A 12,730-nucleotide genomic window follows, 5' to 3' on the forward strand; every position below is an offset into this window, starting at 1 on the left:
GGCAGACACAAGTCTGCTGGGGTTGAAAGACCTGCTGGTGAGAAAATTGTCAAGTCAAGCGGAACGCGACCTGTCAACATCTCCTCCTTCACATTCTCCCGCAACTGGGGGTGCGAGGAAAAGGCTCAGAATTCCGAGCCCACCCGCTGGCGGTGATGCAGGGCAGTCTGGAGCGACTGCTGATGCTGACATCTGGTCCGGACTGAAGGACCTGACAACGATTACGGATACGGACATGTCGTCTACTGGCACTGCATATGATTCTCTCCCCATTGAAAGAATGGTGGAGGATTATATGAGTGACCGCATCCAAGTAGGCACGTCACACAGTCCGTACTTATACTGGCAGGAAAAAGAGGCAATTTGGAGGCCCTTGCACAAACTGGCTTTATTCTACCTAAGTTGCCCTCCCACAAGTGTGTACTCCGAAAGAGTGTTTAGTGCCGCCGCTCACCTTGTCAGCAATCGGCGTACGAGGTTACATCCAGAAAATGTGGAGAAGATGATGTTCATTAAAATGAATTATAATCAATTCCTCCGCGGAGACATTGACCAGCAGCAATTGCCTCCACAAAGTACACAGGGAGCTGAGATGGTGGATTCCAGTGGGGACGAATTGATAATCTGTGAGGAGGGGGATGTACACGGTGATATATCGGAGGATGATGATGAGGTGGACATCTTGCCTCTGTAGAGCCAGTTTGTGCAAGGAGAGATTAATTGCTTCTTTTTTGGTGGGGGTCCAAACCATCCCGTCATTTCAGTCACAGTCGTGTGGCAGACCCTGTCACTGAAATGATGGGTTGGTTAAAGTGTGCATGTCCTGTTTATACAACATAAGGGTGGGTGGGAGAGCCCAAGGACAATTCCATCTTGCACCTCTTTTTTCTTTTATTTTTCTTTGCGTCATGTGCTGTTTGGGGAGGGTTTTTTGGAAGGGACATCCTGCGTGACACTGCAGTGCCACTCCTAAATGGGCCCGGTGTTTGTGTCGGCCACTAGGGTCGCTAATCTTACTCACACAGCTACCTCATTGCGCCTCTTTTTTTCTTTGCGTCATGTGCTGATTGGGGAGGGTTTTTTGGAAGGGACATCCTGCGTGACACTGCAGTGCCACTCCTAAATGGGCCCGGTGTTTGTGTCGGCCACTAGGGTCGCTAATCTTACTCACACAGCTACCTCATTGCGCCTCTTTTTTTCTTTGCGTCATGTGCTGATTGGGGAGGGTTTTTTGGAAGGGACATCCTGCGTGACACTGCAGTGCCACTCCTAAATGGGCCCGGTGTTTGTGTCGGCCACTAGGGTCACTAATCTTACTCACACAGCTACCTCATTGCGCCTCTTTTTTTCTTTGCGTCATGTGCTGATTGGGGAGGGTTTTTTGGAAGGGACATCCTGCGTGACACTGCAGTGCCACTCCTAAATGGGCCCGGTGTTTGTGTCGGCCACTAGGGTCGCTAATCTTACTCACACAGCTACCTCATTGCGCCTCTTTTTTTCTTTGCGTCATGTGCTGATTGGGGAGGGTTTTTTGGAAGGGACATCCTGCGTGACACTGCAGTGCCACTCCTAAATGGGCCCGGTGTTTGTGTCGGCCACTAGGGTCGCTTATCTTACTCACACAGTCAGCTACCTCATTGCGCCTCTTTTTTTCTTTGCGTCATGTGCTGTTTGGGGAGGGTTTTTTGGAAGGGACATCCTGCGTGACACTGCAGTGCCACTCCTAAATGGGCCCGGTGTTTGTGTCGGCCACTAGGGTCGCTTATCTTACTCACACAGTCAGCTACCTCATTGCGCCTCTTTTTTTCTTTGCGTCATGTGCTGTTTGGGGAGGGTTTTTTGGAAGGGACATCCTGCGTGACACTGCAGTGCCACTCCTAAATGGGCCCGGTGTTTGTGTCGGCCACTAGGGTCGCTTATCTTACTCACACAGTCAGCTACCTCATTGCGCCTCTTTTTTTCTTTGCGTCATATGCTGTTTGGGGAGGGTTTTTTGGAAGGGACATCCTGCGTGACACTGCAGTGCCACTCCTAGATGGGCCAGGTGTTTGTGTCGGCCACTAGGGTCGCTTAGCTTAGTCATCCAGCGACCTCGGTGCAAATTTTAGGACTAAAAATAATATTGTGAGGTGTGAGGTATTCAGAATAGACTGAAAATGAGTGGAAATTATGGTTTTTGAGTTTAATAATAATATGGGATCAAAATGACCCCCAAATTCTATGATTTAAGCTGTTTTTTAGGGTTTTTTGAAAAAAACACCCGAATCCAAAACACACCCGAATCCGACAAAAAATTATTCGTTTTGATTACTTTCACTTGCAGCTTCCCCCCTTTTTGAAGCCCAGCATCTCTTGACCGCCGCTGTCTCCTACCCTGACCCCTTCTGTCACTAATACCTATACAGCATTCATTAACTCAACTTCAGATTTATTTATCACACTGTCCTTTATTACATTTCAAGATCCTGTCATACACAGGATTCGAACCCATTGCCTGTGGCATTGCAGTCAGATGATCTATTCATTGAGCTATCTGCTCTTGCATAGAAAGGTAGATAATTCTAAGCTAGAATATTCTAACTATTTGAAGCTCACCTTGTACTTTGTAAAAAAAATAATCAGCATTGCAGCTGAGCAGATCTATGTAGTGTGTGGCTGCAAGGGATTGGATGAGTGGCTGCACACTACATAGATCTGCTCAATTACAATGCTGATTATTTTTTTTACCAGTAGCATCATATAGTGTATCTATGCAGGATCAAATAGCTCAATGAGTAGGGTGTTTGATTAGAATTCTACAGGTTATAGGTTTGAATCCCGGGAATGGCAGTATATTGAAATGTGTTATTTAATAAATGGTATTGTAATTGAAGAACAGCGAGCTTTCGGGTTGAGTGCATGAATGTGGTATAAAGAGGATTTGTGTCCAAATACATTTTCTTGCTGTGGTCTATAAATGTGTGTATATTATAATACTGTATATAATGTGGGAAGGGGCATAATAGTACGGGCTTTCTCTGGGATAAATCGTGTCATACCCCTTCCCCATGAGGCATGCACCCTATGTCCCTGTTGGAAAAAAAAAATAGGGGGGCACCAATTCTTTCTCTGGCACAGGGCGCCAAAAAGTCTAGTTACGGCTCTGGTTGTCCAAGATGACTGGAACAACCTCACTGACGAGTTCCTTCAAAAACTGCGTGCAAGTGTACCTAGAATAACTGATGCTGTTTTGAAGACAAAGGGTGGTAATACCAAATATTGATTTGATTTAGATTTTTCTTCTCGTCATTTTGTTAATTGACAAAAATAAACTATAACACTTCTATTTTTGAAAGCAGTCTTTCCACACCTGCCTAAAACTTTTGCACAGTACTGTACGTAGCACAATATACACAGTACGTAGGCCATACTCTCATTCTTTCCCCTACATGTGCTGTAATTGTTAATATGCTACTTAATGTATCCAGTGTCCCCGACACCTCTCAGATTGTAAGCTCATTTGGCTAGGATCTCTTCTGCATTGTCTTTAATGTCCTTGTGAGTAAGTGATTTGTAGTTCCTCATTGAATAGGACTGCGTAATACGTCAGATAAAGGATAATAAAAGTTGATGTGATATTGTCAGACTTGTAGACAATCATTTTTACAGCACCGTCTAGTTCATGACCTATTAAGGCCCATTAAACCCTTTGATTCTGACGGTTCCAAAAATAACAGAAAGGAATAAAGCCACCGATGTACACTTTAATCTTACTCCGATAAGCTCTCATTTCTGGTCAATCTAAATGTAGCTTTCATCATCCAGGAGCGATAACGCTATACAATAGAATTCTATAGGAACGCTCAATTAGCTGCAGGGAGGCTTTGAAACACGCTAATGAACGGGATTTAAACAGTCTGTTAACGTGGGGAAAAAGTACAAGGTTTTGTCTACACTTTAATTAACGCAGTTTTTCATCCCCGTATGTACGAGCCCTCAGTGTTTCAGAACATTTGCTGTGAACAAGCCCCCACTCACCTCACCGTCCACAGCAGGGACTCTCAGAGACGTTCTATCACAGCAGTCATGTTACGATTACAGGACACATCAATCCGTCCAAAAAACTGTTATGCAAACAAGGACTCTTTCGTCTTGTTAATGTGAATTTTATGAAATGATACAATATATTACACTGGCAATAATCACAATAACATTTTCCACCAGCTGGTTTGGTTAAGAGATAGAGGGCATGATGTACAGTTTAGCGTGCGCCATCCTGCGTATTTTTGCACTGTGCATGCTCTGGAACTGGATGACGCATGTGGCGAACCAGAGAAAGCAGGAAGGTTGGTAGTGGTTACATTCAAAAGGCACATCTGGAACAATTCTCTGTAGCGGGGATGCACAGGATGTAGAAAGGTCCCATCAGGGCAGCAACCGTTCCACCCTCTCTGCCTTGCGCACTGGCTGGCAGCACCGGTCGCACTCTCCTGTGTATGGCCCAAACCACACAAACCGATGGGTTCCCAGATTTACCAAGTTCTGGAATGTGAAGCATTCTGGTGCTTGGTCCCTGCCACTTATGTCATTTCCAGATGGCATTATCCTATTATAGCCTATGAGCTACCTTTCGTAGATGTTCTTGGGAGAGAGATCGGAAGAATCCCTCCCTGGTGGGTGTGGCTTGAACGTGTGCCCAGTAGCGCAGCTGATGCAGCAAAGTAGCAAGCTATGTGATCTCAATATGATCCCTTTATTTCTCACTGATCACCAGGGTGAGCTCCTATTGGAGTCCCTGTTCCGACATGACTGCACCTTGTACATGACTCATCAGCCACAATAACATTACATCTGTGTTAGTGTGTATGTGCCCAAGCCTGTTACTTTGTTATTGGAGCACCACAGTGCTGTACGGCTGTACAGTACTTAGCCCAGGAGAGATTAATACCTAATCATATTGACTGCTGTTTATGTACTATCACCTGTATACTGTTATCTCCAATAAAACCTAGTCTGGTTTGAAGTCGACGTAAAGTCTAACCTCCTTGCTCACATCTGATACACACCTAACAACTTGTAGGCATCTGTCGGCAGTGGGCGTCTCTATACACGTGAATCATTAGCATATTTTCGCACCCACACTGCAAAAGCAATCCCAGCAGAGCAAGACATTGCATGAATCAGGCTCTCATCCATTTAGCCTAAATAAATGAGATTGAGTGGCAGAATGATCAGAAAAGTGCAGTTGCAAGCAAAAGGGACATTTTGCCAGACATGTGGCTGTTTTATTCGTTAACATTAGACCTCAAATGATTGCACTCTGCAGTAAAAGCTGGCAAGTTTCTCTGGCGTAGTCTTCTCTATACCATTACCTTCAATATTCATATACATTACATTTAAAAGGACAAAACAAACAAACAAAAAAATCTGCGACTCATTGCTATAATTGGGGTGCTAATGATAAATAACCTTGGTTTATATTTTCCTGTAAATAAAAAAAATATATTAAAAAAATTATATATATATATATATATATATATATATATATATATTTTATTTTTTTTTATTTTTTTTTAGGGGGGCAATGGTTATTGTTATTCTTGTATGTCTGAGCATAAACCTGTTCTTGTTTTTGCTAGGGGGGGGGGGGAGCTGGGAGATTACTTATATGAGAGCCCGGGAAACCCTTCATCAAACACTGCCAGCTGCGTCTGCATGTCGCGCTGCACCACACGGAAGACCCCGGGCGTTATCGCTCGCCGCTTCTGGCTCTGTTCTCGGCATGTCTGGTGACGTGCTGTGGTTGCCGATCATTTCTAAATGGCACATAAAGCCCAGGCAGCTGGTGATGTCCCAGGGAGCCACCCATGTGCAGGCTAATGGTATGTCTCATATATGAGTGTGTCTCCCACCCCTCTCTCTCTCTCTCTCTGTCTACTTCCCACCACTCTCTATCTCTCTCTCTCTCTCTCTACCTGCCACCTTTCTTTCCCTCTACCTCTCAACCCTATCTCTCGTTCCATTCCTCTCTCCCTCTCTCTATCTCATAACTCTACCTGGCATAATGTTTAAAAGAGGACTCTGCCTGCCGTACCGTGTAAAAGGGGGCTCTACCTGGCATAATGTGTGATAGGGGCTCTACCTGATGTAATGTGTGACAGGGGTTTTACCTGGTGTCATGTGTAAAAGGGGACTCTGCCTGCCGTAATGTGGAAAAGGGGACTCTGCCTGCTGTACTGTGTACAAGGGGGCTCTACCTTGCATAATGTGTCATAGAGGCTCTACCTGATGTAATGTGTGACAGGGGTTTTACCTGGCGTCATGTGTAAAAGGGGACTCTGCCTGCCGTAATGTGGAAAAGGGGACTCTGCCTGCTGTACTGTGTACAAGGGGGCTCTACCTGGCATAATGTGTGATAGAGGCTCTACCTGATGTAATGTGTGACAGGGGTTTTACCTGGCGTCATGTGTAAAAGGGGACTCTGCCTGCCGTAATGTGGAAAAGGGGACTCTGCCTGCTGTACTGTGTACAAGGGGGCTCTACCTGGCATAATGTGTGATAGAGGCTCTACCTGATGTAATGTGTGACAGGGGTTTAACCTGGCGTCATGTGTAAAAGGGGACTCTGCCTGCCGTAATGTGTAAAAGGGGGCTCTACCTGGCATAATATGTGTAAGTGGCAATACTGTGCAGCGTAATTTGAATAATGGAGACTACTGTCCAGTGTTATATGAATTGGTATTATTTTGTGGCCAAGCCCCTTCCCCAAGAAGCCATGCCCTTATATTTTTGTTGCACGCTGCAACCCTGTTTTGAATATGGGGGGGCGCCAATGCTGTTTTTTTTGCACACAGCGCTAAAATGTCTAGTAACGGCACTGCGCCACGCTATTTATTCTCCCTCCAGGGAAGTCGCCACTTTCCTGGCTCTCTGTGGGACCGGACCGCCCCACCAGCTCAATGGACCCTTCTGGCATATGCCAGAAGTGCCAGATAGGCAGTCCGGCCCTACCCCATGTCCTTAGATGAAAATCAGAGTCTCCAGGCTGCCAGTAGATTAGTACTGTACTGTAAGTGTCTGAATTTTGGTACTGGTGGTGGGTGAAATTTTCAGGAACAATTCCTTGCGTTATATAGGAGTCCCGGGCGTAGATCACAGTTATGCTATATATTGCAAGCAGGGGCGTTTCTACAGAGGAGGGGGCCCGTGTGCACCTCCCGGTGGGTCCCCTCCTCTGTACGGCGCTGTAGACTCCGGAATTGTGCCGGAGTCTACTGCGCATTCGCAGGTCTCCGAAAACATGGCGCCTGCCATGATCAGGAAACCAATTTGGATACCGCATATGCGCGACGGCCATTTTGGTGGTGATTTACGCCACGATCGCAGCGCCCGACACTGTACTCCGGCAAGGTACGTATTAAAATGGGTGCAATGTGTGCGGTGTGGGCCCCCCACCAATGATTGCAAGCCTGCAAACAGGACGCTCTTACATCTCTGTCTGTAATTAGCCATTGATGTTGTACTACTCATTTGTTCCCAATTATAAAGTGCAATGGAATAATGCTGGCACTATGTAAATACATGTTAATATATAAAATATATAGGTTAGAGTAAGTAATGAGAGAGAGAGAGAGAGAGAGCTGCGGTCATATACTGTAGTATCTCTACCAGCGCAGCCTCTATCAGCAGAGAATCATTTCCAAGGGTATAACACTGACGGAACCAAAGCAATCTCAAGGTTAAAGATCATAAAACAGCGATCTAACTGACTAATAGGAATAACTGTGGTATCAAACAGTCACCAGAATAGAACAATATCTCAGCTGTGAAAATAACCATGTGGAGCAGACAGAAAAATACTTGTGATGGGAAATCATAAAATCATCACACGTCTTGTAAATTTCAGTCATGTAACGGATTGTGTCAGCTGGTGAAAGCAACAAAGTGAAGCCCTTTTCCAATGTCTGGGAGTGCTACCAAAATACAGTACCCATGCCACAACATTTTAGGGTTATGTCCATACCTAAAATGAATCAGCTTCCTGTATTGTTTCAAGGAGATTTTGCTTTTCGTGTGGGTATTAAACCCCTTTGCATTGTGTGTCACAAAATATATATTCAACACATTCAACTTGATACTATAAAACTAAATAAGAAACTCCATAAGAGAGCCACACAACAGGATACGTGATCAGTACGAGATCCCGGCGGTCAGGAGACCGACGCCAGCAGCCCGACAGCTGGGATCCCGGCAGCGAGCGCAGCGTCTCCTCCCATGGGATCGCTGCACTCACCACGCTTCGGTCACCACAGGTTTCTATTCCCCTCCGGGTGGTGGCGTGGACCACCACCCAAGAGGGGTAACCAGCCGGCAGTCAGAAATCCAACCGCCGGTATTTCAGCTGGAGTCGGGATTCTGGCGTCGGTATCCTGACCACCGGGATTCCGACAGGCGGTCAACTGACTGCCTCCCCAGGATACACCTTGCCTTATTGTTTTGTTTTCAGCCTTTCTTGCTTTGGGGGAGAAAGTAGAATCTGAAGCCCATCTGGATGGAACCTGAACTTTGAATTGTATATAATACCCCTTTCAGTCCGCCTGAGGCGGGTCAAACCCGGGAGCCTGACACGGGAGCTCCCAGGGTGTGTTACCCGCCTAGGCACCCTGCCGCCGCTGTAAGCAACCAGGCATACGTGTTGGTGACATCAGCGGTGACACGGCAGGGGGCGCCGCTTGGAGATCACATGATCTCCAAGCACCGCCTGTCCACACACAGTGAACGGGAAAAGGGTCGCATCGACCCGGCTCCCATTCACACCGCACAGCGAGCCGGGTTGAACATGTGATCAAACCCTGCTCGCTTACCTGAATTGGAATACCGGTTCACTCGACCCGGTATTTCAACCCTGGCATCTTTCAGACCGCACATGAACATGGGTTATGCCCGTTCATGTGCCAATAACCAGTGTTCATAGCTGGCGGTCTGAAAGGGGTATAAAACATTCCAATTAGCAAGCAGGAGGCACTCCAGATGCCCACAGCGATACGTTTCTCATTTTGCAGCCATGACCGGATGGGTTAGCTCTGTAGCTGCATTTGTCAAAAGTAGATGGGTCTAGATTAGCAAATACTAGTTTCTGCAGGCCATCTTTGACCTCATAGTTGTTCCAAAGGGTGGAGAATCTATTGGAAATATGTGTGTTCAGGCTTGATAATGTAACAGAGTTTCTATACACACCAGCGGATGTTATATAACCTGTGGAGTGGTTTTATTGAAGGTAAAGTAAGTACAGCTGTACTCACTGTTATACACACTGGTAAATGGAGCAGAGCTTGAGTGGAATGGGTTGTCTAACAGCTCGGCAGTTGGTGAGTGTATACAGGTAGCGATGCAGGATCACTGGAAACAAGTTAGGTGGGCTCTCTGAAGACTGTTATCTCCCACTGTGGCACTCTAACAAAATAGCCCTACGCATGCACAGTACTAAAGTTGGTGGCCATCTTTGTACAAGGAATGGAGCCTTCCAGGAGGAACAACATGTATTCTGTGCAGTAGACCATAAGAAGTGAATTCTTGGTTCTACCCACCTGGATCTGTCCCAACTCCATGAGGAAGATGGAAAACACCTTTAGTTATAGCTTCACCAAAGAGGTTTCTGTATAGGACCTCAAGCTTATGTCCTTGAGATATCCTTAGTATAATGGACAGCACCAAATCCATCTGATTATGTCATTAATTTATGGCTCCAGGTAGCGAAATACAATATGTGGATTGTTGCTTTAAGCAGTTGTTGGACCCTTCCATGAACAGCCGAGACAGGAGAGCTACTTCAGTGAATTAAGGCATCTGGACATGAGCTATGAGCACTAACATCATCATCATCATCATCATCATCATCATCAGAGTATGATCAGTTCTGACCAGCAGAGAACATACCTGTATAGGCTGACACTTGTCTGGCAGTTGGCTCTAAGTATGTCTCCTTGGGTTTATTGCTGTTCTTCAAAGGTTGGGAGCCTCATAGGAGATGTAACTGCAAAGGTTGGCAATCAAAGTACTTGTGGCTAAATGGACAAAGTAACATATTATTGGTGCATGCAGTTACTTTCCCAGCCTATGGTTTTCAATCCATAACCATCACTGCCATACTCTAAACAAGACTCGGACCCAGACACCTTGCACCTTTGCCCCTGGCCTCATAACACCCTGATGAAGGTACTTGCACGGAAATGCAATTAAAAAGAGAAAAAGGAAACTGCTGACACAAGAGACAAACATTTAAAGTTAATTTATTTTAAATTCTTTTCGGAACCAAATAATAATTAAATCACCCAGGGTGCTCCGAGGCATTTGCTCCATCTTATTGAGTCTCATCAGCATGAGAATGGTTCCTGGCTATCACAGGAGAAGAGAGAACAGGTTTACCAAGCAAAAAAAATAAATATTGAAAAAAATAAAAACCCACAAATCAATTATGGGGAGCTGAAAAGTGATTGAAAAACTATCCCCTATCTGTGAGCCGCATGCCAATGAATAAAGAAAGTGCATTTAATAATGTGATGCAAAGTTTCTTTCTTGTAATAGTTGTTTCCATCCTATAGGTTTTGGCGAATATTTCCGAAATTCTTCAACATAGTAACACAAAATGTAATCATATTACAGATAAAAAGTATATTTAATGCACATATTCAGGATTTAAAGGGAAAAAAAAGAAAAAGAAAGAAAGAAATGAACAAAAGAGCTGAAATAACGACAAAAAAAAAAACTGGATTGACACATACTGATAATATCTGTATTATTATCATTAACCAGGAGACCTTCAATACCGCCACGGAGGAGAAAAAAAAATCCAAAGACATTTTCTGACCTGTAACTAGGATCACTGACATTTTTGCGAATCTGGTTGATGCGGACTTTTTATTTAAAAACAGAGAGAAACAACAGAAGGGATTAGAGCTGAATAAATATCTGCACCACGCTGTTTAGTAGAGATGAGCGGATTCGGTTTTACTCGGTTTTACTCGGTTCTCAAAACCGAATCTTATTGGCTATCCAAAACACGTGACATCCGTGAGCCAATTAGATGCCGTTTTGAGAACCGAGTAAAACCGAGTAAAACCGAACCCGCTCATCTCTACTGTTTAGCTTTCACAATTTATTTCATTTTACATTGTCAAAGTGTGCCTGAATAATCTAATATTTTCCTGATGAATATCCACACGTCTCGCCAAGTTCAATGCAAATACTTAAATTCACAGTCTGGTGCAGTAATCTACACTGGCGATTGCAATACCCGTCTTATTGGTCTTTAGATAACGGCAATCCATACTGGACGCAGCGGTTTGACTAATGTTTCTCATCAAATGTTCTACTGAGGCTTCACTCGGACAGTTCTTACCCTGGTTGTCTGAACTTTGCAGAATCCAAACTAAAGTACTTTTACTGATATACATCGACGGTAATAAAACTTTACCAACATGCCATCTTTCCTTACTATGATTGAAAATTCTACAACATACAATGAGGATAGATCAAAGGCGTTACCATACAATGAAAGAACCACGATTAGGAAAATAGCACAATGATTAAAACATAAATATACATCACTTGTGTTCTTTGAAGTTCTTTCCAAATCGCTATTTTTCTTAGGCCATACCGCAGATCCCGGATTTTACATATAAGAGAAAAAAAAAGCAACAATAGGGGTGATATTGCTTAAAACAATTAAAGAGTCCCGTGAATATCCGGAAAAAAGGAGCCCTATTGTGTCGTTAATTCTTGATAGGAGATAAGGACAGTGACTCGCCACCAATTCACAATGTAGATAGACGTACCGAAACTCACATAAAAAAATTGTAAAACCGTGTATATAAAGGCATCTTTCACACTTCGCACAAGCAGCAACAATATTGAAGATATTGGGGGTAATTCTGAGTTGATTGCAGCAGCAAGTTTGTTAGCAATTGGGCAAAACCATGTGCACTGCAGGAGGGGCAGATATAACATTTGCAGAGAGAGTTAGATTTGGGTGGGTTATTTCGTTTCTGTGCAGGGTAAATACTGGCTGCTTTATTTTTACACTGCAATTTAGACTTCAGTTTGAATACACCCCACCCAAATCTAACTCTCTCTGCACATGTTATATCTGTCCCCCCTGCAGCGCACATGGTTTTGCCCAATTGCTAACAAACTTGCTGCTGCGATCAACTCAGAATTAGGCCCATTTTGTTCACATAAGCGTACCCCACTCACTTCTTAATGCAACTGATCCCACATATCAAGGTTTCTTTATACCGAGTTGAACCACACCTTCATAAATCCAAATAATTTATTCTTCACATAAAAATTCACAATAAAAAACAGTCTGGCAATTCTCCACAACTATATTCCAATATATGGTATGATGTAAAAGTAAAAGTGTGATGGATTTGACATGCACGGGTGACTTACACAAGTCCTGCATACCTTTGGAATACTGGTGACAAAAAAGCTGTCTGGATGAGAAACGAAAAATCACTGTCTAGTAGCACCAATGCCGTTTCCACCTATTTGTGCCTTTTTCAAGGTGTATAGTGAGTTTGAAAATACTTATACCCCTATACAGGAAACTGAAACTTTAGGATGCATGATGTATGCAGGGTCCGTTTGGGCTCCCTCCTCTCCAGAGGCGCAGTAGACTCTGGCATTGTTCCAGAGTCTACCACGCATGCGCAGGTCTCCTGGAACAGGGCGCCTGCACCATGTTCCCAGGG

This window comes from Pseudophryne corroboree, chromosome 10 (assembly GCF_028390025.1).
Source record: "Pseudophryne corroboree isolate aPseCor3 chromosome 10, aPseCor3.hap2, whole genome shotgun sequence".
Lineage (NCBI taxonomy): Eukaryota > Metazoa > Chordata > Amphibia > Anura > Myobatrachidae > Pseudophryne > Pseudophryne corroboree.